Source organism: Symphalangus syndactylus, chromosome 5, assembly GCF_028878055.3.
Source record: "Symphalangus syndactylus isolate Jambi chromosome 5, NHGRI_mSymSyn1-v2.1_pri, whole genome shotgun sequence".
NCBI lineage: Eukaryota > Metazoa > Chordata > Mammalia > Primates > Hylobatidae > Symphalangus > Symphalangus syndactylus.
In genome coordinates this window covers 9357578-9384504 of record NC_072427.2, presented here as the reverse complement: position 1 = coordinate 9384504, position 26927 = coordinate 9357578, and the positions used below count along the sequence as shown (strand labels likewise).

Sequence of the window (26927 nt, the reverse complement as noted above, 5' to 3'; positions counted from 1 at the left end):
ACTGTGAGTCAATTAAACCTCTTTCCTTTATAAATTATCAAATCTTGGGCAGTTCTTTATAGCAGTGTGAGAATGGACTAATACAAAGTTCCTATTCAGAAGTTTTCCATAACTGGACTTTGGGGTTCTGAAAAATTATTCTAAGAAGAGTGAACATCCTGGATTGAAGAGGCAGAGTGGCAGGAAGCCGAGGCCCCTCTCTGAAGGGTATGGCAGTGGTCCAGGCTGGAGACAATGACAGCTGATGAAGATGGAGGGGGAGGGGGAAAGTTGCTAAGACTGATCACTGAGAGTGTTGGAACAGTGGAAGTAATCAAGAATATTTCTTAGGTTTTCAATATGAGTGACAGCATGGAAGATGATGCCATAATTGGGAATACAGGCTGTCCAAAAGGAGGCCATGAGCTTGCTTTTGGACATATTGAGGCAGGTGGAAATATAGGAAATATATGAAGGGGAGGACCAGTGGTAAGAGGTTCAGAGTTCAAAAGCCAGTGAGCCAGGGGCTCTGATGTCCAAGGGCGGAAGTGGATGGATGTCCTGGCTCCAGAAAAGAGAGAATTCACCCTTCTTCTACTTTCTTATCATATTTGGGTCCTCAACAAATTGAAAGATGCCCACCCACTTAGATGAGGGATTCAAATTCTAATCTTTTCTGGAAACATTCTCACAGACACATCTAGAAATAGTGTTGTACTAGCTATCTGGGACATCCCTTAACCAAGGAAAGTTGGTGTATACGATTGTGATCGTTAATATTGAGTGTCAATTTGATTGGATTGAAGGATGCAAAATATTGCTCCCGGGTGTGTCTGTGAGGGTGTTGCTAAAGGAGATTAACATTTGAGTCAGTGGACTGGGAGAGGCAGACACACCCTCAATCTGGATGGGCACCATCTAATCAGCTGCCAGCATAGCTAGAATAAAACAGGCAGAAGAAACTGGAAAGAGCAGACTTGCTGAGTCTCCCGGCCTTCATCTTTCTCTGATGCTGGATGCTTACTGCCCTCAAACATCAGACTCCAAATTCTTTAGCTTTTAGACTCTTGGACTTACACCAATGTTTTGCCAGGGGCTCTCAGGCCCTTGGCCATAGACTGAAGGCTGCACTGTCAGCTTCCCTACTTTTGAGGTTTTGGTACTCAGATTGGCTTCCTTGCTCCTGAACCTGCAGACAGCCCATTGTGGGACTTTACCTTGTGATCATGTGAGTCAATACTCCTAATAAACTGCCATTCATATATACCTATATCCTATTATTTCTGTCCCTTTAGAGAGCCCTGACCAGTACAAAAATGAACCATCACAATAGGTATATTTGGCACATAGTTTACAACTAACAAGGCAAAACTGTTCATTTGTAGGTGGTAGCTAAAATTAGGTATTTTCTAAAACACAGTGATTTTTTATTAGAATGCCATCTCCTTGAAAGCTGGGACTCTCAAGGCCTCTTTCTTTCTTGCTCTGTCTCCAACATATAGATGAGTGCCTGCCTTATGATAGGCCTGAAGTAATTATCAATTGAATGAACTAAATAGATGTTCAATTATTGTTCATCTCAACAGTGCTTACCTACGTATTGTTTTCTAATATTATAAACTGGATTTCATTTGCTTCAGAATTAAAGACCTGCCCACAGCTTTAAGTTGAGGTCTGTGAATGCCTGACTCTTCTTTGACGTAAGAGCAATGGACCCTTTACACCTACGCTTCTAGTCTCCTGGGTTCTTCCTTTGCTGTTCCCAGCACGAGTCCCCCTCATTCCTTTATGAAAACTAGCTCCTTTAAACTAAAGGTTATTTGCTACTGAAAGTAAGATGGTTTCATTTTCACAGACTACAGAAACTTACTGAAAGGAACAAATCACTGATAGTAAAGTTTCAGGCATTGAAAAGCTATAACCAGTATAAAGCATGGACTAGAATTAAAGGCTTTTGAATCTAACTCACGTTGCCATGAGAGGCCGTTTAACTTTCTTGTATCATATTGCCTTCATCTGCAAGTATTATGAATCATAGTGGTTTTGCTTGTCTTTTCACTAGGATGTTGCCAAATAAAATATTGAAGTAGAAATCATGTCTTCTAGCTCTCATTTTATTCTCAGAACCTTGTAAGATAGCTCTCTATGTGAGGCAGGCCCTTAATTAGTACTTCTATGACACCTGTTGAAGGATTTCAGGTGAAAGATCAAATAAAGGTAGTTCTAATTCATTGTACAATATCATTCCTACAATTATGTGCTTCACAAAATCAGTTTACTGAATTCAGTTTGCTATGAGACATATTTAGAACAAGCTCATTGTTATTGCTTCTCTGAGGTGATGGAAGGATAGCTTTATAAAATGTTTACTATGAAGGAGTAAGCGAGAATTGGCATAATCAAGGGTTTTGCTGGGAAACTGTTTGATTTTCACCTGGTTTAGAATCAATGACAGTGATATTGATTTCCATTTTTAATAAATTACATTTTCAAAAAACATATACAATGTAAGAGGCACTATTCAAAGCCACAGGAATTTATTTTAAAAAGTAATAATACTTGCTATATCAATTCAGGAGTGTATATGGTGTGTGTGTGTATGGTGTGCATATGTGTGTATGTGTGTGTTTGGAGCAGAAAGGTGTCAACAATTACAGTATTGTTGTAAACATACTGTTGTTGAAGTGGACACAAAACACTGTAACAATGCAGGGAAGTAGTGATCAATTTTCCAGATGGATCCAAGCTCTATAGCTAATTCTGCAGCTGCCATGGCCTTTGTGCTAATAATCAGTGTGTCCAAAGAGAGCTGCATGGACCTGCCCACTCATGGCGAGACCATCATTTACCTCGCCTCTTGCCTTCATTGACAGAAGTACAGAGGGAATCCAGAAAACTCACCTATGGTGTGAGAAACAGGGTAAAGTGGTCCTTGATCTGTGTGCTGTTTACACAGGTGGTTTCAAACTTCAATACATGTGGGTCTGTAGGTTCTCTATTCTTCAGTTAAAAGGGAAAAAAAGATTCTATTATGGACTAAATGTTTGCATCGCCTCCAAAATCACATGTTAAGACATTAACCCCCAGTGTCATGATATTAGGAGGTGGGGTCTTTAAGAGTTTATTATTCAAAAAAACTCAAAAGCAAATGCAACAATAACAAAGATAAATAGATGGGACTTAATTAAGTTAAAAAGAGTCTGCACAGCAAAAGAAATAATCAACAGAGTAAACAGACAACCCATAGGGTGGGAAAAAGTCTTCACAATCTATGCATCCGACAAAGGACTAATACCCAGAATCTACAAAGAAATCAACTCAAATAAATCAGCAAGAAAAAAACAATCCCATCAAAAAGTGGGCTAAGGACATGAATTGACAGTTCTCAAAAGAAGATATACAAAATGGACAAGCATATGAAAAAATGCTCAGTATCACTAATTATCAGGGAAATACAAATCAAAAGGACAGTGCGATACCTCCTCACTCCTGGAAGAATGGCCATAATCAAAAAATCAAAAAATAATAGATGTTGGCATGGATGCGGTGAAAAGGGAACACTTTTACACTGTTGGTGGGAATGTAAACTAGTACAACCACTATGGAAAACAGTGTGGAGATTCCTTAAAGAACTAAAAGCAGATATGCCATTTGGTCCAGCAATCCCACTATTAGGTATCTACCCAGAGGAAAAGAAGTCATTTTACAAAAAAGATACTTGGATCACACGCCTTTAGCAGCACAATTTGCAATTGCAAAAATATAGAACCAGCCCAAATGCCCATCAATCAACGAGTGGGTAAAGAAAATGTGACACATATATATATACACCATGGAATACTACTCAACTTCAAAAAAGGAATAAAATCATGGCATTCACAGCAACCTGGATGGAACTGGAGACTATTAAGTGAAGTAACTCAGGAATGGAAAACAAAACATTATATGTTCTCACTCATATGTGGGAGCTAAGCTATGAGGACACAAAGGCATAAGAACAAGACATTGGACTTTGGGGGCTCAGGGAAAAGGGTAGGGGGTGGTGAGGGATAAGAGACTACACAGTGCATACAGTGTACACTGCTCTGGTAATGGGTGCACCCAAATCTCAGAAATCACCACTAAAGAACTTATTCATGTAACCAAACACCACCTGTTCCCCCAAAACCTATTGAAATAAAAAATTAAAATTAAAAAAAATGATGAGGGTGGGGCCTTCATGAATGGGATTAATGTCCTTATAAGAAGAGACATGAAAGAACTTGCTCTGTCTCTCTGCTTTCCCCTATGTGAGGATACAATGAGAAGACAGCCATCTGCCAACCAGGAAGGAATCTCTCGCCAGATCCAAGCCTGTGGGCACTTTGATCTTGAACTTCTTAGCCTCCAGAACTGTGAGAAATAATGTTTATTGTTCAAGCCACTCATTCTGTGGCAATCTGTTAGAGCAGCCTGAGCTAACTAAAACAGATCCCTAGAGTTTTGTGTGTGCATAAGATTTCTCCCCCTCAGCCTCCATAGCACCGTGGACAGGGGTGTCTCCTGAACGCACCCACGTGGTTTATTTTTGCAGCTCCCTAAAAGCATCCTACACCTTCACATCATTATCTTTCTTGACTCACTCAGGGATAATTTACTATTCTGGCTTGTGGTAATTTTCTTTTCTGACTCCATCTTCACCCTTTTGAGGGACAGGTATCTTCTCTTCCACACACACCTGTTTGGTTTGGGGGTAGAATAGATGTCTTTCTCTCTCTGCCTCACTCCTTCCCTCCCACTTCTGTTAACACACCTCATATGAGTCTCATGTCATCACACTGTATCATCCAGTACCTTTCTTTTTGCAGTTATCTATGGGACCTGAGTCCCATGTTTTTCGGTTGAGATTTTAGCTCCTGTCTCATGGTCCTTCTCTCCAGCATCATTGTCATAGTTCTTGATAATTTCATTATCCACATAGGTGATTCTTATCTTGGCTATTCATGCCCTTGACCTCCTCTCCCCCAGAAAGTCTTACTCTCCAATCCACTTCAGCCACCCCATGTCCAGAAGTTAGGTCAAGCCATTATCAATACAATACGTCAACCATTACCTCAACTTCAAACAGGCCCCTTTCTGACCAGCACTTCTTGTTCTCCAGCTTGGCCCTAATGCCCCAAATCCAACAATCCTCCATCCCCGCTGGAAAATTAAATCAACTAACCTACTTCCTTTTCACTCTCCTTCATCTCCTCATGCTCTCACTTCCCAGACCATTGACCTTCAGCTCCATGGGGGCATCATTATAATCACGCTCTTTGATTATTAAACTGCTCTTGTCTTCCCTTGCTTCAGCTTGCTAACCTGCAAAACCCCTACCTTAGTTAAGCCACTATTCCTTTTAATTTAACCAACTCATTTTATTAGTTGGAAAACGTATTTCAACCAAGCTGTCAGTGTGATATAACTTTATGCTAACTATTTTACTGTATTTATTCTCTCAGTCTGAGACCGGTGCTTCTTGAATTTTAGCACACATTGGGTCACCTGGGGATCTTCTTGAAATGCAGTTCCTGGTTCAGTATATCCGGGAGAGGGGACTGAAATTCTGCATTATGAAGGGGCCCCAAAGTGCTGCTACTGTTGCTGCTCCATGGACCATACGTTAAATAGCAAGATCCCAGGCTACTCTTTCATGCTTCTTTTTCCTGGAACCTCTATTTCCTCCCTCACTCACATTTAATATGTGGCTTTGTCCTTCTACTGAAAAATTAGAAGCAACCCAGAGCTTCCAGATACAATCTCTATTAGCTTTACTACACCTGTGCCCACATAGTGTGCTTTATCTCTTGAACCTGGTGATGGTCTGGTGCCTACACTTGGGCACTAAGTTCCATTCCCTCTCACCAATCAAGCCCACAGCTCCAGGTTTCTCCTCTTCCTTCTGCACTATCAATTTTTTTTTTTTCAGTTCTGCTGATTCATTCTCATTAAGATTCAAACATGCTGTTATGTCTTTCATTTTTGAAAAAAATAGTAATTATTATATTGATAATAAAGGCTCACAATCTGTCTCTCTGGAATCAATTTTCCCCTCTAGCTAGGAACCATGGTTCTGCTCTCCATTACAGAAGATTGTGTTGGAAGAGTTGTCTACATTCACTGTTCCCCAAGTCATCCTGTTCTCTCCTAAGAAATTCACTCCAATGGCTTTGCCCTCCCCTTAGTCTGCACCTAACAGAAATGCTCTTTTTGAGGTCACCAGTGACCTCCAAGTTGCCAAGTCTACTATAAAATTCTCAGTCCTTATCCTAATTGACCTAAAAGCAACATTGGACATGGCAGACAACTGCTTTTCCTTAAAATGGTTGCTTCATTTGGCATCCAAATCATCACACTCACCTATTTGTTTGCTTGTTTGGTTTTTAACCTTCAGTAGGAAATTCTTCTGTCTCCTTCATTGATTGTCTCTTAACTCCCTGACTTCTTGTGGCTTGGATTCTTTTTAGACTAATTGATTGAACCTCCACTTTTTCTTATCTATACTCATTCTTCATAGAGTATAGACTTTATGGAGACCATGGACTATATATTCTCTCACTCTAATTTAAAAATTTTAATCATGGGTCTAATATGCAAATTATCGTTTAAACTGAAACACTTTTGAGAGTGAAAGTGGGCCTTAAAATAATGAAAAGTAATTTTTGAAATATTTATTTATAGAAATACATAAATTGGTTTTAATATACAGATGAATTTATAAAATAGTCCTATTCAAAAAATTTTCAAAAATAAATTGTTTTCTTAAAAAGTGAACATAACAAATTCATATGCATATAACTACTGATTAACAGAACATTAAATAATATAAGCAAAATGATTATTCTTGGTATTATTATTTGCTTTAATGAGTTTCTTAGTAGCATCTGTGTCTAATGCCATGCCATTGGTAACTTTTACAAAGAATATATTTTGTAATAGGATCTCATTATTCTCCATATTTTATTAAGACAATAAAATACTAATTTTATTATTTAAATAAAAAATCATTTTATTATTTAAGAAAATTTCCAGTAGAGATCTTTAAGGTTGCACTCCATGACTAACGTGCGTAATATTATCTCTATTCTTATAACCCTAAATTCAAATTTCATATTAAAATACACAAGTAAATATTTCAAGTCAGATATAGGCCATTATATAATAGGCCTACATAATAGGTCATTATAATGATGACACTTCTAATGACATATGGAAAGGATCTTGGTCTTTGAGAATGTTGTTGAACAACTGTATTTAATAATCTTGAAAGTGCTCTACTTCAGATTATTCTTATTGTTAAACCAGTCAAGTACTTTCTTCTGTTAATTGCATAGAAAAGATTTTCATGGATAAAGTGTTTGCATTTTTTTTTTGCATGTGATAGTTTTCAAAATATTCAGTTACATCATGGTGTTCTACTGCATTGGTTCTGCTTTTCAGAATTTTCTATTTCATATCATCCCTCCTTATCTCACTCACCCTGCTTCAACCAGCTCCTTTAATCTAAGTTAACGTTGTCTTCACCCGTATGTAATACTATGACAAAATAGCAAAGACTGAGTAATTTATAAACAATAGAAATTTATTTCTCACCGTTTTGGAGGCTATGAAGTCCAAGATCATGGTGCCAGAAGATTCCATGTCTGGTTTCCTGCCTTTAGGGGAAATTCTTCTTGGGGTTTCCTCACATCCTGGAAAGATGGAAAAGACAAATACTGTGTCCTCACATGGCAGAAGAAATATAAGGCAAAAAAGAGATTCATGTTTATCTTCACATGGTAGAAGTGATGGAAGTTCCAGGTAGTTCTTTGAAGACTGTTCCATAATCCCATTAATCAGGGTAGAGCCTTCATGACATAATCAATTCCCAAAAGCCTTTCTACCACCTCTTAATACCATCACCCTGGGCTTTAAGTTCCAACATATGAATTTTGCAGAGACACATGCATTCAAATGAGAACACATATTTCTTGATATTATTACCTCTAATCTCAAAGAGTTCATCTTTTTCTTTTTCTTACATTTTATTGTAAACATAGACTGAATATTCACACATAGATATGTGTGTTTGTATGTAATCTAGTTAGTCCTTCCCCAGATTAAGATCTTTCTCCACATATTCACTAGCATCTTCTTCCCTTGGTTGTTATTATTGCTGTCAAATATTTTGGTAGACTCTGGGCAGGTTCATTCTGTTGAATACGCAAAGGCTACAAAGAGTTAGGGTGTGCCTATTGACAGAATGACTGAATTGCTTCTCAGTCCTTCACTGACCTCCTAAGTCCTTTGAGAATTTTCTCCTTCATTCAGAAGTTCCAACTTGCCTAATGCACACATCCCCTCTCCTGTGATTTGTTGTTTAGCAGTCATTTATTTTATGTGAATATACTGGTTAGTGGAGGGAACTGCATGGTTGTCCAGCTCTGAAATTTGAGATTTATTATGTGGTAACTTAAAGCAACCAGGAGTTTATTTCTTCCTGCCTGCCTGCTTTTTACCAGCAATAACAGATGAACTACTAAACACTTCAGAGATTACCCCTCAAGTGGTTTTTCCAGGCTCGTCTCTTCCCACTTCTTACCTGAGAAAATTTTCTTTTAAATCATAAATATTTTGCCTCTGGCCATGTTGTCATGCCAGAAATGGTGTCTAGGGTGGATTACTAAGGGACTTTAATGTGCTCAAGCTGTCAGGAGAGGGCCAGCTCTGAGGCAACCTTGCACCACTGTGAGGTTTTCCCAACATTTAGCTGAGTTTTTTAATGCTGTGTAAGGGGGAATGCTGTGCAAGGGGGATACTTACTGTTAGTGGGAGGCTGACGTGTCACCTAAGAAAAGTTGTGTATATAGGTCAGGAAAAAAAACTTCATTTTCTGAGGATATAAAATATAATGACTAGGGCAATAAGTATTCCTCGTCAAGCAGCAACAGAGCACTGAGCTGGCACCTGGTTGTGAAGGGCATGATGGCCGTGGATGTGCCCATAAACCGTGGGAGGCACCAGACCCTGTCCTAGTGAGGACGTTGTAACTATCGCTGAAGAGGGGGGTGATTGTAAGTACCTATGTTGCTTCAAAGGTGGTTTGAAGCAACAAAAATTCTGGTCTACAGTAATATTCTTCAAATAAACAACTGAAATCCACCTATGTAGAGAATGATGTGAAATAGCGGGCCAATGTCTTTCCCTTCAGATAATGGGCGTGTGGGAAGGGCCACAACTCTGTGTGGGGGTTATACGTAGAGGGAAGATGGGTGGAAATCATCCTTCATCTTAGACCCCAGGTATATTTACTAGATATTCCTCTGAAAATCCAGAAGTTAGTTCTATGTTTTGGATTGAATTGAACACCCCTCATCTTCATATGTGGAAGCCCTACCTGCCATCCCACTGTGTGACTATACTTGCAGATAGGACTTTTGAAGAGGTAATTAAGGTTAAGTGAGATTTTAAGAGTGGGGCCCCAATCCAATATGATTTGTGTCCTTGTAAGAAGAGAGAGAGAACAAGAAGGTGAAAGTACAGAGAAAAGACTGAGGACACAGGGAGAAGGTAGCCATCTGCAAGTCAAGGAGAGAGGCCTCACCAGAAACCAACCCTGCCAGCACCTTGATCTCAGACTTGCAGCCTCCAGAACTGTGACAAAATAAAGTTGTGTTGTATAAGTCACCCAGTCTCTGGTATTCTGTTATGGCAGCCTTAGCACACTAATCTACTTTTGTGTTAACATTTTACAATTTTGATTATATTTCAAGTCTTTCAATAATAGCTTTTCACCATTACAACCCAAAAGTACAGATGAGGCCTTTAAAAAGGGTAGCTGACAGGTAAAGACAATTTGTCTCAACCTATACTTTTATGCCAATCTGACACACCTGCAGTAAGGGTTAATTTTAAATGTCAGCTTGAATGGATTAGAGGATACCCACATATCTAGTAATGCATTATATCTGGGCATGTCTGTGAGGGTATTTCTGGAAGAGATTGGCATTTGTATCAGTGGACTGAGTAAGGAAGATCTGCCCTTACTCAGTGGGACTGGGCACCATCTAGTTGGCTGAAGGCCTAGATAGAACAAAAAAGTCAAGAAAAGCTGAATTCTCTCTCTCTGTCTCTCTCTCTGGATCTGTGACACTCCTTTCCTGCTCTTGGACATCAGAACTCTAGGTTCTCTGGCCTTGGTACACTGGAACTTGCACTAGTGGCCCCTCATTGGGCTCTGGCTTCCTACTGAGAGTCACACCAGTGGCTCCCTTGGTTCTCAGACCTTTGGATTTAGATGGAGCCATGCTATTGGCTTCCTTGGTTTCTGAGCTTGCAGATGGTCTGTGAAGGGACTTCTCAGCCTCCTTAATTGTGTAAATCAATTCCCTAAAAAATTCCCTCTTATTTACGTCTATCTATCTATCTATCTATCTAATCTAATCTATCTATCTATCATCTATCTCTGATTGACTCAGTTTCTCTAGAGGATCCTGACCAATATACCTGGTAATCAATTAGGTGGACTAAGCACATGGCAACATCACCTGTAGTAACTGCCCAAGACCCTCTGATTGCCATCCCCAACTTCTCTACTGATTCAATACCTTCCATATTCCTGGATTTTTGCTTTATTTTATGTTAAGTCTTTATTCTTTGGTCCCAGAAAGGATTTCAGGGGTTTGGACTTTAAGATCTCATTTAAAATTTTGTGGGGAGCTGAAGGCCCGTGGGACATGACCCTCTCAGCATTCCACTGGAGGCTACATGATCAAACAGCTAACTGTTTATCATGAATGCAGGATGTGGGCAACCTCATGACTGCTCCCACTGCCAGGAGGTTTGCTGAGGGCAATCACTTCCTGGCGCCGAGCTCCTTAAGGTTATCTACTGGGACATCTAGAGAATGCAGTCTTGCAACCCTACTCTGGGTGGAGCAGCTGACCTCTTTTTCTATCCCCCTTCTCGCTATCTCTTTTGTCTAATAAATACGGAGGGCTGTGTAAAGCTCAGGACCCTTGTCCACTAGAGGCAAGGTGTCCCCTGACCCCTTCTTCCATATATACTCTTTTGTCTCTTGTCTTTTATTCCCGCATTCACCCGCCTTTGTTCAGTCCCCGTAGGTCCGTGAGTGTTACAAAGTGGCGCCATGAACAGTGACAGAATTGGGTGCTCTACAAAATTTTGTGTCTCATTCCCCACTTGTTGGTTCTATCTTGCCTGGTTTACAAGGCTTTGCCATAACACTGCATCTTGCCTGTCATACTACTGTATTTTATTTGGTTGAATTTTGATATTAAAATTATCAAGTGTAATTAAGACAATGTCTCCTTCTAGTGCAAATTTTGGACAGGTTTGCTGGAATGTTCCCTATAAATTACAAACTCTGTAGCTAGTATTGGGAAAAATATATCACTGGTAAGTACAGAAGATAATCTATATCATGAATAAAACAGTTACTGCACATTGGCATTCAGATTTGAAGTAGAATTAACCAGCTTAAATGTTGGCTAACCTGGTAGTCTCATCAACCATCTTGATCATGACCATGGCTGTTAATAGTTTTAGCATGAAATGTATCTTGAATAAAACTGCAAATTATTAGATACTGGTTTACTAAAGCTCAACTTAATAATCAGAAATTGAAATAATCACAAAGAAAATTCTTGAAAAGATAAGTGCTTTTGAATTGATAACACTTCAGGGGACTGTGAGGCATATGAGCAAAATTTCTATGGACAATATATTTAAAATATAGGAAATGGTTGCTAATTTTAGTAAAAAGAAAATTTTAAAAAGCATAAGGTCATTCAGTTCATAATGTAATCAGGTTAGCGATTTCATAGACAAGAAATGATTAACTCCTCAAATTTATTCTTTTGTATAAAACTTTCAGAAACATGGGTGAGTCTAATACTCCCTCGAAGCAAAGGTCACAGCAATTATTATCTTTCCCCATGCTTAATTTCCAACTTTGACTTCTATGTGTCAGGAAATATATAGAAAATACAGAGTTGTGAAATGAATAGTTTATAGCAGAAAATGTTTGTTCAAGAGAATACCTATAAAGTCTAGAAAGAACTAAGTTCAACATTAGCATTTGTAAAAGGTATGGAACATTTCAGAAATTCTGCCATTAAGTATGAGTACACTTAGATCAATAATAGATGATTATTGATCTAATTGATCAATAATTAGCTCATTTAGATCAAGAATGCAAATATTTTGCATTCTTCATATGTTTATACTGATGTCTTTTATTACACAGCTCCTGAGCTATAAGGTGATTTGCAAAGGTGAAAATGAGACTATACCCAGACTGTCTTCCTACTCCAGAAATGTTAGCCATGTAGGTAAAGTTGACGTGTTTAACGTGCCTGTGAATAAAGGTATAGATTTCAACTATTATGGGGATTTCAGATAAAATACATACTGAAAATTTGTATTTTCAGTATTGCATGTGATTAACTCTTTGGATCAGTAAGCTTTTGTTAGATTGTTTTTCTTTTTCTTTTTTTTTCAAAATAAGAGATACGATTTGAAGAGTAATCATAAGTTTTTTAAATGCTATTCCTTATATTAAGTGTATCACAAGGAATGTAGAGAAAGTTTAAAAAGAAATTATATTTTAACTTCAATATAGTAGCATCAATATCAGCTTTAGTGGCAGAAATACGTTTCGGAGGACAACTTTCTGTTGTATTTCTCATGTTTCTTCATATCTTACAAGTAGAGTCACTGACAGTTTTTGTTCCAAACTATCTTTTCAAAGATATTTGTATAGAGAATAGCCTTGGAAGATAGAAACAGTTTCTCCTTCCGGAGAGCAAAGGGAAGAACTGTTTGCTATCCAGCATCATAAAAATGTCTCCTTCAACATAAATGACCTGCTGGAGCTGAAAAACACAGCACATAAACCTCATGAAGCATACACAAGTATCAATATCAAATTGACCAAGAAGGAAGGATATCAGAGTTTGAAGACAACATTGCTTCAATAAGGCATGCAGACAAGATTAGAGAAAAAAGAATGAAAAGGAATGAATAAAGCCTCTGAAAATATGGGACTACATAAAAAGACCAAACCTACAATTGACTGGAGTCCCTGAAGGAGATGGGAGAATGGAAACAAGCTGGAAAAGACACTTCAGTATATTATCCAGGAGAAATTCCCCAATTTAGCAAGACAGACCAGCATGCAAATTGAGGAAATACAGAGAACACCACTAAGATACTCCATGAGAAGATCAACCCCAAGACAATAATGATCAGATTCACCAAGGTCTAAATGAAGGAAAAAATGTTGAGGGCAAATAGAGAGAAAGGCCAGTTCACCTACAAAGGGAAGCCCATTAGACTAACAGTGAATCTCTCAGCAGAAACCCCGCAAACCAGAAGAGAGTGGGGCCAATATTCAACATTATTAAATAAAAGAATTTTCAACCCAGAATTTCATATCCAGCCAAACTAAGCTTCATAAGCAAAGTAGGAATAAAATCCTTTCCCAAAAAGGAAATGCTGAGGGATTTTGTCACCACCAGGCCTGCCTTGCAACAGCTCCTGAAGGAATCACTAAATTTGGAAAGGAAAAACAGTACCAGCCACTGCAAAAACACACCGAAGTATAAAGATTAACGACATTATGAAGGAACTGCATCAACTAGTGTGCAAAATAACCAGATGGTGTAATGATGACAAGATCAAACTCACACATAAAAATACTAACCTTAAATGTAAATGGGCTAAATGCCCCAATTAAAAGACACAGACTGGCAAATTGGATAAAGAGTCAAGACCCATCAGTGTGCTGTATTCAGGAGACCCATCTCACATGCAAAGACACACATAGGCTTAAAATAAAGGGTGGCTCACGCCTGTAATCCCAGCACTTTGGGAGGCCAAGGCGGGCGGATCATGAGGTCAGGAGATCGAGACTATCCTGGATAACATGGTGAAACCCTGTCTCTACTAAAAAAAAAAAAAAAAATACAAAAAATTAGCCGGGCGTGGTGGAGGGCGCCTGTAGTCCCAGCTACTTGGGAGGCTGAGGCAGGAGAATGGTGTAAACCTGGGAGGTGGAGCTTGTAGTGAGTCAAGATTGCGCCACTGCACTCCAGCCTGGGCGAACAGAGCAAGACTCCGTCTCAAAAATAAAATAAAATAAAATAAATAAATAAAGGAATGAAGGAAAATGTACCAAGCAAATAGAAAGCAAAAAAGAGCAGATGTTGCAACCCTAGTCTCTAACAAAACAGGCTTCAAACCAACAAAGATGAAAACAGACAAAGAAAGTCATTACAAAATGGTAAAGGGATCAATTCAACAAGAACAGCTAAGTATCCTAAATATATATGCACCTAATACAGGAGCACCCAGATTCATCAAACAAGTTCTTAGAAACCTACAGAGACTTAGACTTCCACACAATAATAGTGGGAGGTTTTAACACCCCACTTTAAATATTAGACAGATCAATAAGACAGGAAATTAACAAGGATATTCAGGACTTGAACTCTGCTCTGGATCAAGTGGACCTAATAGACATCTACAGAACTCTCCACCCCAAATCAACAGAATATACATTCTTCTCAGTGCTACATGGCACTTATTCTAAGAGCAACCACATAATTGGAAGTAAAACGCTCCTCAGCAAATGCAAAAAACTGAATTCATAATAATCAGTCTCTTAGACCTCAGTGTAATCAAATTACAACTCATGATTAAGAAACTCACTCAAAACCACATGATTATATGGAAATTGAACAGCATACTTCCGAATGACTCTTGGGTAAATAATGAAACTAAGGGAGAAATCAAGAGAACATGTACCAGAATCTCTGGGACACAGGTAAAGCAGTGGTAAGAGGGAAATTTATAGCCCTAAATGCTCACATCAGACAGCTAAAAAAATCTCAAATACACATCCTAACATCACAATTAAAAGAGCTAGAGAAGCAAGAGCAAACTAATCCAAGAGCTAGCAGAAGACAAGAAATAACTAAGACCAGAATTGAAGGAGATAAAGACACAAAAAACCCTTCAAAAAATCAATGATTCCAGCAGCTGGTTTCAAATTAACAAAATAGATAGACTACTAGCTAGACTAATAAAGATGAAAAGAGAGAAGAATTAAATAGACCAATATGATAAAGGGGATACAACCATTGACCCTACAGAAATACAAACTACCATCAGAGACTACTAGGAACACCTCTATGCAAATAAACTAGAAAATCTAGAAGAAATGGATAAATTCCTGAACACATACACTCTCCCAAGACTAAAGCAGGAGGAAGTCGAATCCCTGAATAGACCAATAACAAGCTCTGAAATTGAGGTAGTAATTAACAGCCTACCAACCAAGAAAAGCCCAGGATGATAGATTCACAGCTGAATTCTACTGGAGGCACAAAGAGGATCCTGGTACCAATCCTTCTGAAACTATTTCAAACAAGTAAAAAGGACGGAGTCCTCCCTAAATCATTTTATGAAGGCAGCATCATCCTGATACCAAAACCTGGCAGAGACACAGCAAAAAGAGAAAACTTCAGGCCAATATCCCTAATGAACATCAATGTGAAAATCCTCTACAAAATACTGGCAAACCGAATCCAGCAGCACATCAAAAAACTTATCCACCATGATCAAGCTGGCTTCATCCCTGGGATGCAAGGCTGGTTCAACATACGCAAATCAGTAAACATACCCATCACATAAACAGAACCAAAGACAAAAACCACATTATTATCTCAATAGATGCAGAAAAGGCCTTTGATATAATTCAACAACCCTTCGTGTTAAAAACTCTCAATTAACTAGTCATTGATGGAACATATCGCAAAATAATAAGAGTTATTTATGACAAACCCACAGCCAATATCGTATTGAATGGGCAAAAGCTGGGAACATTCCTTTTGAAAACCAGCACAAGACAAGGGTGCTCTCTCTTACTACTCCTATTCAACATAGTATTGGAAGTTCTGGCCAGGTCAATCAGGCAAGGGAAAGAAATAAATCATATTCAAATAAGAAGAGAGGAAGTCAAATTATCTCTTTCGAAGATGACATTATTGTATACTTCGAAAACCCTATCCTCTCAGCCCCAAAATTCCTTAAGTTGATAAGCAACTTCAGCAAAGTCTCAGCATACATAATGTGTAAAAATCACAAGCATTCTTTTACACCAACAATAGACAAGCGGAGAGCCAAATCATGAATGAACTCCTATTCACAATTGCTACAAAGAGAATAAAATACCTAGGAATACAGCAAACAAGAGATGTGAAGGACCTTTTCAAGGAGAACTACAAACCACTGCTCAAGGAAATGAGAGGACACAAACAAATGGGAAAACATTTCATCCTCATGGATAGGAAGAATCAATATTGTGAAAATGGTCATACTGCCCAAAGTAGTTTATAGATTCAATGCTATTCTCGTCAAACTACCACTGACATTCTTCATAAAATTTGAAAAAACTACTTTAAATTTCATATGGAATCAAAGAAGACCCTGTATAGACAAGACAATCCTAAGCAAAAAGAACATAGCTGGAGACATCGTACTACCTGACTTCAGACTATACTTCAAGGCTACAGTAACCAAAACAACATGGTACTGGTACTAAAACAGATATATAAACCAATGGAACAGAACAGAGGCCTCAGAAATATCACCACACATCCACAACCACCTGATCTTCAACAAACCTGATAAAAATAAGCAATAGGGAAAGGATCTTTTATTCAATAAATGGTGCTGGGAAAACTGGCTAGCCATATGCAGAAAACTGAAACTGGACCCCTTCCTTATACCTTATACAATAATTAACTCAAAATGGATTAAAGACTTAAATGTAAAATCCAAAATTATAACATTCAGGACATAGACATGGGCAAAGACTGCATGATGAAAACATCAAAAGCAATGGCAAGAAAAACCAAAATAGACAAATGGGATCTAATAAAACTAAAGAGACTCTGCACAGCAAAAGAAACTGTCATGAAAGTGAACAGGTAACCTACAGAACAGGAGAAAATTTTTGCAATCTACCCATCTGACAAAGGTCTAACATCCAGAATTTACAAGGAACTTAAACAAATTTACAAGAAAAAAATAACCACACCAAAAAGTAGGCAAAGGATATGAAAAGACACTTCTCAAAAGAAGACATTTATGCAACCAACAGACATGAAAAAAAGCTCAACATCACTGATCATTAGAGAAATGCAAATCAAAACCACAGTGAGATACCATCTCATGCCAGTCAGAATGGCAATTATTAAAAAGTCAAGAAACTATACTTGCTGGCGAGGCTTTGGAGAAATGGGACCACTTTACTGTTGGTGGGAATGTAAATTAGTTCAACCATTGTGGAAGACAGTATGGAGATTCCTCAAGGATCTAGAACCAGAAATACCATTTAAACCAGCAATCCCATTACTGGGTATGTACCCAAACAAACATAAATTATTCTACTATAAAGACACATGCACATGTATGTTTATTGCAGCACTACATACAATAGCAAAGACATAGAACCAACCCAAATGCCAATCAATGGTAGACTGGATAAAGAAAAGGTGGTAAATACACACTATGGAATACTATGCTGCCATAAAAAAGATGAGATCATGTCCTTTGCAGGGGCATGGATGAAGCTGGAAACCATCATCCTCAGCAAACTAACAGAAAACCAAACTCCACATGTTCTCACTCATAGGTGGGAGTTGAACAATGAGAACACATGGACACAGGGAGGGGAACATCACACACCAGGACCTGTTGGGAGGTTGGGGGTGAGAGGAGGGAACTTAAAGTACAGGTCAATAGCTGCAGCAAACCACCATGGCACACACATACCTATGTAAAAAACCTGCATGTTCTTCACATGTATCCTGGAACTTAAAATATTATTATTTTTTTTTTTAAAGAGGTTTCCTGGCTGGGCTCCATGGCTCACGCCTGTAATCCCAGCACATTGGGAGGCTGAGGTGGTTGGATCATGAGGTCAGGAGTTTGAGACCAGCCTGGCCAAGATGGTGAAACGCTGTCTCTACTAAAAATACAAAAATTAGCCAGGCGCAGTGGCAGGCGCCTGTAATCCCAGCTACTCGGAAGGCTGAGGCAGGAGAATCGCTTGAACCCCAGAGGCGGAGGTTGCAGTGAGCCGAGATTGTGCCCCTGCACTCTAGCCTTGGCGACAGAGCAAGACTCCGTCTCAAAAAAAAAAAAAAGTCTCCTTCTGGATCAAACTTTGGGCAGGTTTACTTAGCACCCTCTTCTAAATTATTAGGATTTCCTAAGCTCACTCAGAATTCCTCAGCCATGATGCACAATACTGTGTGTATAGCATCCTTCTGGCCCTGCGTTCCTATTATCACCAGGGAATTTTGGGAGACCACTGAAACTGACATAAACAAGAATTTCATAGTGACTGCTTGGTTGTAAGTCATAAAGTCTTACGTCTTTTGCCAGCATTTGTAAAACTAAGGCAATTTTCTTTTACTTGAAAAGCACACATGTAGAATAAAAAGCTCAGGCCCGATACAGTTGAGTTCCTCATAAATGTCTGAGAGCAGCAGAAGTGTAGTAGCTACAGGAGTAGCAATGGTAAGCAACAATACGGAAAGACAGAAAGTCTCCTGTAATTTACAAAGTCCCTCCAGTTTCCAATTTCAAACTACGGAAGTAACATATTTTCAAATGTACAAAGGTCATTTTGAAAGACTAAGTTAGCTCCTGGCACAGCTTTGCTGGTCATTTTCCTGCGGCTTTGGCTATGTGTCCCCTTCTTCACTTTAATAGCCTTTATTTTTGTATACTTTCTTATTTATTAAAAACTCCAGCTGAGTTTATTCTTTTCAAAGAATCAAATCATAGATGAATTGATTATTTTTATTTTTTTGAGATGGAGTCTTGCTCTGTTGCCCAGGCTGGAGTGCAGTGGTGCAATCTCGGCTCACAGCAAGCTCCTCCTCCCGGGTTCACACCATTCCCCTGCCTCAGCCTCCGGAGTAGCTGGGACTACAGGTGCCCGCCACCACGCCAGGCTAATTTTTTGTATTTTTAGTAGAGATGGGGTTTCACTGTGTTAGCCAGGATGGTCTCGATCTCCTGACCTCGTGATCTGCCCACCTCGGCCTCCCAAAGTGCTGGGATTACAGGCGTGAGCCACCGCACCCAGCTGATGAATTGATTCTTGTGTCCAAGCCAAAAGTAGAGAAAAATTTCCAAAACAATAAAGGACAAAAATGGTAATAAATAATAATTAATCTGATGGAAGGCAGGAAGGGAGAAAAGGAAAATAAGAAAATAATTCATTAAAATATAGAGAAAATATTAGATAAAACTTAAAAATCAAGATGTATTAATATCAGTAATAACAATTGGTAAAAGCAAATTAGAAGGCATATTTTATTAAAATGTTATTAATTTTGTCTTTGTCTTCTATTTCCTTCCTTTTAGTGTTTCTTTATTTACTATTAATTTTTATGATTTTCCTAAGAATTAAGCATTTAGCTTAATTCACATTCTTTCTTAGTTTCTAACATATGCATTTCAGACTATATATTCTCCTCTAAATACCAGTTTTAGCATCATGACACAAACTTTAATAAGTGGAATTTTCATTGTGCATTTAGTCCTGTATAGATTTCAATGTTAATAATTATTTCTTGACTGACCCCATAATTGTAGTGTCAGAATATAGTCTTCTATTAACAGGGCTTTCTTTTTTTGTATTTGTTAAGTCCGGCTTCAAGTCCACTCTTGCTTATTTTATTTCTCAACTGTCCACCCAATTTTTAGCTCCGAAAAGAAGGTATTAAAAATATTGCAACGTGGTTGTATCTTTGTCCATTTTTTCTTGAAATTTTGTCAATATTTTTGATAATTTTTGATGCCAATTTTATGGATGCACAAAGACTCAAGTTACTTACGACATTCTAGAAAATTGGTTCTTTTGTCACTATTTAATGATGCTATGTATAAATAGTGACGACTTTTGCCTTAAAGTCTATTTAACATTTACATATTAGCTTTATTTTGGTTAATACATTACTTTATTTATGCTATTAAAACTAGCATATAGTCATTTTTTAATTTAAAAAAATTAAAGGAAAACCTACCATATGAAAAAATGAGAATTTAGTAAAGTGGTGAGTTATAAAATAATCACACAAAAAATCTTCATAAATAGTCCTTTCGTTAAACTGTTTTCTAATTACCTCACCTAAATGTACAATATGTTTCCTCTAGAAGCCTGATTAATACAGGTATCAATACAGGCGTCAATTCAGCTAATGTGATGACATATGGTCACACAGCAATTAAATAGCCTACACAGGTTCCATACACATTGGGACAGGCCTCCAAAGGCCTGTGATCCCTTAAACACATTGCCCATTTCCAAATGTCCAAGGAATGGAAATATTTAATGTAGGCAATCAAACAAATGTTCAGGCCATGGAGAAACTCCAAAATCGTTTAATAATAAGTTTTTCATTTAAGGTTTCCCAGGCCAAAGTGATGAATATTTTGAGTGATTCCTTGGAATTTCTGCATAACATTTTTTTTTTTTTTTTTTGCTTCTGAATTAGAAATGTCATACTCAGCAGCTTTGACATGTAGTACTCAGCAAATGGTGAAGAAAGTTTGTGTTAGGGGTTTAAAAAAATTCAGGAGTTTTGACAAAGAAGGAATTAAAGAGGAGGCAGAACTTTTCAGCACTTATGGACAATGTGGGAGAAAAAGTGGAATATGCTAGACTTAGCAGGGGCTGGGGAGTTAGGGTCATATACTCCTCCTTTGTGCACCGTGAATGACATGGCATTTAAGCTGGGACATAACAGGTTATGAGATAAGGATGGACAGGAAACAGATGCTATGAATAACTGGAGGCTTCAGATAGCATGGCACGAGTGCTCCTTGCACACACAGAGGCGCGTGTGTATACATAGACCCATGCCCCAAATCCTTAAATATATAGCAGAAGCACCGTAAAAAGTCGATGAGGAACCAGAATAGTGTTCAGCTTTGCTAATTGTGGTTTGACATGGAGGAAATGACTGGGTATTGAGGAGGGTTCTTGCCCTCCCAACCTTCAGTGACTGAACTTTCCCCTTTGCTAAAGCTGTGACGATGCTAACAAATGGCGCTCAAAACTTTTTTCCTGTTAAATCTATCTGTGATTTATCTGTAAGGCCGGGGCTTTTGGGGAGACAGCCTCTATACTCAAAGCATACCTGTAATGAGTTTGAATGATCAGCCTGCCATCAGCTCTAGAATTTAACTATTCCATAGATCTCTGGAAGAAGTGGCAACAGAGGGCTTCACTGCTAAACTGTTCTAGGGAAACTTCTCATTGCTTACAATACACCAATGTAGAAACCTCTTGGACTGGATGAGTCATCTCAGGTAGGCGCTCTGCAAATCAGCCTGGTGTATTTTCTCACTTGGAGCCCAGGCTGTCAAACCCCACAGTGGTGTCACGCAAGGTGAACAATGTGGTAACCTGTTAATTTGCTGGATATAATGACAGCAATAATCTGATCAGGTTTGCCAGACTGTCTCCTTTTTAAGTGGACAGTGGATGCTCCTGTTAAGATTGTGTCACACCGAGACAAGTGTGTGATTACTGTATCCAGTTATGGCACTTAGGTAACTTGAGACATCCCACTGCTGTGTGAGTAATCCCCATTTACCATCCTTTGCATCATTGGCTGTGATTGACATGTTGATATGCTTGAACCTGTCTCCAGGCCCCTTATTTCCCTTTGAGACTACCTCAATCACAAATACCTTCAGCTATACTCAAGTGCATTTATCAATATGTTCACCCCTCTCTGAAGATATTCCAACAGGAGTTATTTCTAGCCTATACTGAGAAAGCTACTTGACCACTCCAACTAAGGAGAAGAAAGGCAAACATACTAGGGCTGCAGAAGATGCATCTTTAGACTTTTATGATACAGCAGGAACTGAATCTTTGTTTTCTTTTAGTACACAGGGTAATTTTCTTCCAAGGTATTAGACATGCCATACAGTCCTCCTTGATACCTAAACCTGAGTCGAAAAGACAATTTGAGAATATGAAGACAGTAAAATCATTTTGGCTTAGGTAGATTTATTTTAACAATTGTTCATATGCAAACTTGTTCAAACAGTTACTATGTTCAATAGATACAATTTGGGAAACATCATTTGAATGGTCCATGAAAGTACACCAAGATTGCAAAGAAGTTGTCATGAGATTTTTTTCCCCCAATAAACTATTTTTCTCAAAAAAATAACACAATTATTCGAACATATTATTCAAACATACTTAGTATCACAACTGTATTACTTTAGCTTTACTTAAATTAAGGCCCACTTTAATATCCTGTTTACTATCTTATCTTCTTTCTTTGGTTTGATTTTATGGGGAGGAAAAAAATGTTTAATCATAACAGTGGAACAAACATTGGTAAAACAAAACAAATTTTCTAAAATTTATATTTCAAATATCTTGTGAAATACATAACAAAAAAGGCTGCTAAAAGAACTGGTTGATGGAAATAAGAAAGCTGGATAGATGCTGGCCCTAGTGGGGAGTGAGCTAAAAGACTAGGTATAAACAGAGATCCCAGTGTGTGAAAATAAAAATATAAAGAGGGAGGATCTGCAAATTTTAGAAGTTAGTATGATGTCACTGGTCAGAAAAATTCTGGAAGTAATTATTATATGAGAAGCAATGATCATATAATTATGGACCCACCATAAGTTCCAAAGAAGTGAGCCATGTGAGGAAAGTTTATTTATTTGATAGAATATTCTTCAGTATCTCTTTTCTATTCTTTTGCTTTCTCCCCCTTTCTGCCACTGATTCATTCTTCACTCTGCACATTGAATTTTCATTCTAGCTCATTTTCCAAATCTGAGCATGGGTCTTGACATCTTTCAATTGCTCTTTCGTGCTTTATGACTAAATGTCCAAACCCCTTTTCGTGGCATACACAGTCCTCTGTGATTTGTCCATTTCCATAATTTCTGCCTCCCCTAACCCCAAACAATTACCTCTGTCACACATTACTTATTGTTAAATTCCCATGTATCTTTCAATGCCTGACTTGAATATTACTCACGCAAGTTTCCTCTGACTCTTGCCTCCCCTTTCTCCACTACAAGGTAGAATCAGTCATTCCCACATCTTGGGCCAAAATAAAGTGTGCACTTACCTCTATGAAGTAATACAGAGAGAGTGATACTTGTCCCCTTCCAGAAACATCAATTTGAACAACTATCCACACATGACAGTATTTTCACAAGGGCTAAATAATCCAGGTAAGAGATTATAGCACCTGGGGATAGCATAGAAATAAGAAAAGATAAATTAAAGATCCAGTCTATCGTTGTTGGACATTTGGGTTGGTTCCAACTCTTTGCTATTGTGAATAGTGCTGCAATAAACATACGTGTGTATGTGTCTTTATAGCAGCATGATTTATAGTCCTTTGGGTATATACCCAGTAATGGGATGGCTGGGTCAAATGGTATTTCTAGTTCTAGATCCCTGAGGAATCGCCACACTGACTTCCACAATGGTTGAACTAGTTTACAGTCCCACCAACAGTGTAAAAGTGTTCCTATTTCTCCACATCCTCTCCAGCACCTGTTGTTTCCTGATTTTTTAATGATGGCCATTCTAACTGGTGTGAGATGGTATCTCACTGTGGTTTTGATTTGCATTTCTCTGATGGCCAGTGATGATGAGCATTTCTTCATGTGTTTTTTGGCTGCATAAATGTCTTCTTTTGAGAAGTGTCTGTTCATGTCCTTTGCCCACTTTTTGATGGGGTTGTTTGTTTTTTTCTGGTAAATTTGTTTGAGTTCATTGTAGATCTGGATATTAGCCCTTTGTCAGATGAGTATGTTGCAAAAATTTTCTCCCATTCTGTAGGTTGCCTGTTCACTCTGATGGTAGTTTCTTTTGCTGTGCAGAAGCTCTTTAGTTTAATTAGATCCCATTTGTCAATTTTGGCTTGTGTTGCCATTGCTTTTGGTGTTTTAGACATGAAGTCCTTACCCACGCCTATGTCCTGAATGGTATTGCCTAGGTTTTCTTGTAGGATTTTAGTGGTTTTAGGTTAAGAAAATGTGGCACATATACACCATGGAATACTATGCAGCCATAAAAAATGATGAGTTCATGTCCTTTGTAGGGACACGGATGAAACTGGAAAACATAATTCTCAGTAAACTATTGCAAGGACAAAAAACCAAACACTGCATGTTCTCACTCATAGGTGGGAATTGAACAATGAGAACTCATGGACACAGGAAGGGGAACGTCACACTCCGGGGACTGTTGTGGGGTTGGGGGAGGGGGGAGGGACAGCATTAGGAGATATACCTAATGCTAAATGACGAGTTAATGGGTGCAGGAAATCAACATGGCACATGGATACATATGTAACAAACCTGCACATTGTGCACATTTACCCTAAAACCTAAAGTATAATAAAAATAAAAATAAAAATAAAAAAAAAGATACATTAAAGAGCCCCAAGCCTACACAGTACAGCATGGAAAGAGATATCCTCCATGTGGGGGAAGGAGAATGAAGTGAGCACCTGACTTTGCTACAAACCCCAGCTCCAGGTCATCCCAGTGAAACCTGGTACCAGACCTATAATAGCAGACCCAGGGTCCAGGCCCATCTAGTGCCAGGCTAGTCCCTGAAGACCAAGGTCTAGGATGGCCTCAACAGACCCAGGATCCAGACCTGCCACTGAAGTCCAGGCTCCAGCTCTGCCACCCACTGACCCAGGCATTAGGCTGGACCTTTTGAGGACTCTGCAGCAAAGCTGCTCACCCAGAATCTTTCCCCGACAAACAAGAGCTATGTGAGTTCATTATCACTAGACTTGCCCTACAAGAAATGCTAAAGGGAGTTCTTCAAGTTGAAATAAAAACACTAGCAAATGCCGGGCGCGGTGGCTCACGCCTGTAATCCCAGCACTTTGGGAGGCCGAGGCGGGCGGATCACAAGGTCAGGAGATCGAGACCATCCTGGCTAATATGGTGAAACCCCGTCTCTAGTAAAAATACAAAAAGTTAGCCTGGCGTGGTGGTGGGCGCCTGTAGTCCCAGCTACTCCGGAGGCTGAGGCAGGAGAATGGCATGAACCCGGGAGGTGGTGAGCCAAGATTGCGCCACTGCACTCCAGCCTTGGTGACACAGCGAGACTCTATCTCAAAAAAAAAAAAAAAAAAAAAAGTAAAGAAAAAGAAAAACAAATGAAAGTATAAAAGTCACTGAAGTGTAAAAATATCAACTACAAAATACTCTAATACTGAATAGTAGTGTGTAAGCCACTTTTAACTGTAGTGTAAAAGTTAAAAAAATTAAAAGTGGTGGAGGGAGAGCATCAGGAAAAATAGCTAATGCATGCTGGGCTCAATACTTAGGTGATGGATTGATAGGTGCAGCAAACCACAATGGCACATATTTACCTATGTAACAAACCTGCACATCCTGCACATGTACCCCAGAACTTAAACAAAAAAGACCTGGCTTTGGTAGGTATCTCAAGAACTCTAGGGAATGAGGTGATGTATTGATACCTTGAGGATTTTCAGCATTAGGAACCTAGGAAGAGTATTCCCTTGACACAAACAGCAGTATTCTCACAGAGTGGGAACATCACCAGCTGTGGTAGGGTGTAGACACCAACCTGCGGTGGCTTTGTGGGAAACACATTTCCACAAGAGTACTGAAGAGGAAGAACTTCAGATGACAAGTGATGAGCTTATGTGAGACTCCAACCAAGACTCAAAAAATAAATAACTGGGTGTGTGTTTAAGAGTCTAGGAGGATGCTGGCGGTCTTTGCTGTACATAAAATGGCAGAGCCAGTACAATTTGAGCTAATTAGATAATGCATAGTGGAGCAAGGCAAGCTTACCCAGCTGAGGCCACTTGAGACCAACAGCCTGGCCACTATCAGTAAGTGAAGGCATCCTGGACCATTCAGTCTCCATAGCAGAACTTGACCAGAGAAAAATAACTGCCAACTGCCACATAGAATCATGAGAAATAATATTTGTTATTTCCAAAAAAGTAGAAGTAACTATAGCTACAATAATTTATTAATGATATACAATGTATAAAAGATGCAATTTGTGACATCTTTGACATAAAACAGGATAATTTTAAGATGTTTTATGTAAACCTCATGGTAACCACAAAAAAAGAACAGTAGTAGATACACAAAAGAGAAAGAGAAAGAAATCAAAGCACACCATACAAAAAAAAAATCATCAAATTACAGAGAAAGACAGCAAGAAAAGAACAATGGAATGAAGGTGCTACAAACAGCCAGAAAACAATTAACAAAATAGCAGTAATAAGTCCTTACTATCATTAATTACTATAAATGTAAATGGATTAAATTCTTCAATAAAAAGAAATCCAGTGACTCAATGGATAAGAAAAAAAAAGATCCAACTATATGGTGTATACAAGAGACTCACTTTAGCTTTAAGGACACACATAGGCTGACAGTCAAGGGACAAAGATATTGCATGTAAATGATAACCAGGTGCAGCAGAAATGGCTATAGTTATATCAGACAAAATAGATTTTAAGTAAAAAAAACTATCAAAAGAGAAAAAGGAGGTAATTATGTAACAATAAAGTGGTCAATTTATCAAGAGGATATAGCAACTGTAAATATATAAGCATTCATCATCAGGGTACCAAAATATATGAAGCAAATACTAACAGAACTGAAGGAAGAACTATACAGCAATACAATAGAGAACTGGAGGCTTCAATAACCCACTTTCAATAATGGATGGATGACCCAGACAGAAAATCAATCAGGAAGCAGGAGGCTTAAGCAACAACATGGACCCAAATAACATTTACAGAACATTTCATCCAACAGCAGAAAATGGTATCGAAAAG

General features: G+C 38.5%; 1 long non-coding RNA gene across 2 annotated transcripts in view; it reads right to left on the bottom strand.

Annotated features, from left to right (window-relative positions):
• LOC129481737 (uncharacterized) overlaps positions 1 to 25986 on the bottom strand; it is a 45401-nt gene extending 19415 nt beyond the window's left edge. Inside the window, exons 1-3 of one of the 2 annotated variants that reach the window (XR_008657496.2) lie at positions 25694 to 25986; positions 23196 to 23318; positions 2881 to 2979 (exon numbers count right to left, since the gene is read on the bottom strand). This is a non-coding gene — a long non-coding RNA (uncharacterized lncRNA). The remainder of the gene's footprint in view (positions 1 to 2880; positions 2980 to 23195; positions 23319 to 25693) is intronic. The other variant, XR_008657495.2, reaches the window with a different exon arrangement.
• Positions 25987 to 26927: the final 941 nt, after the last annotated feature.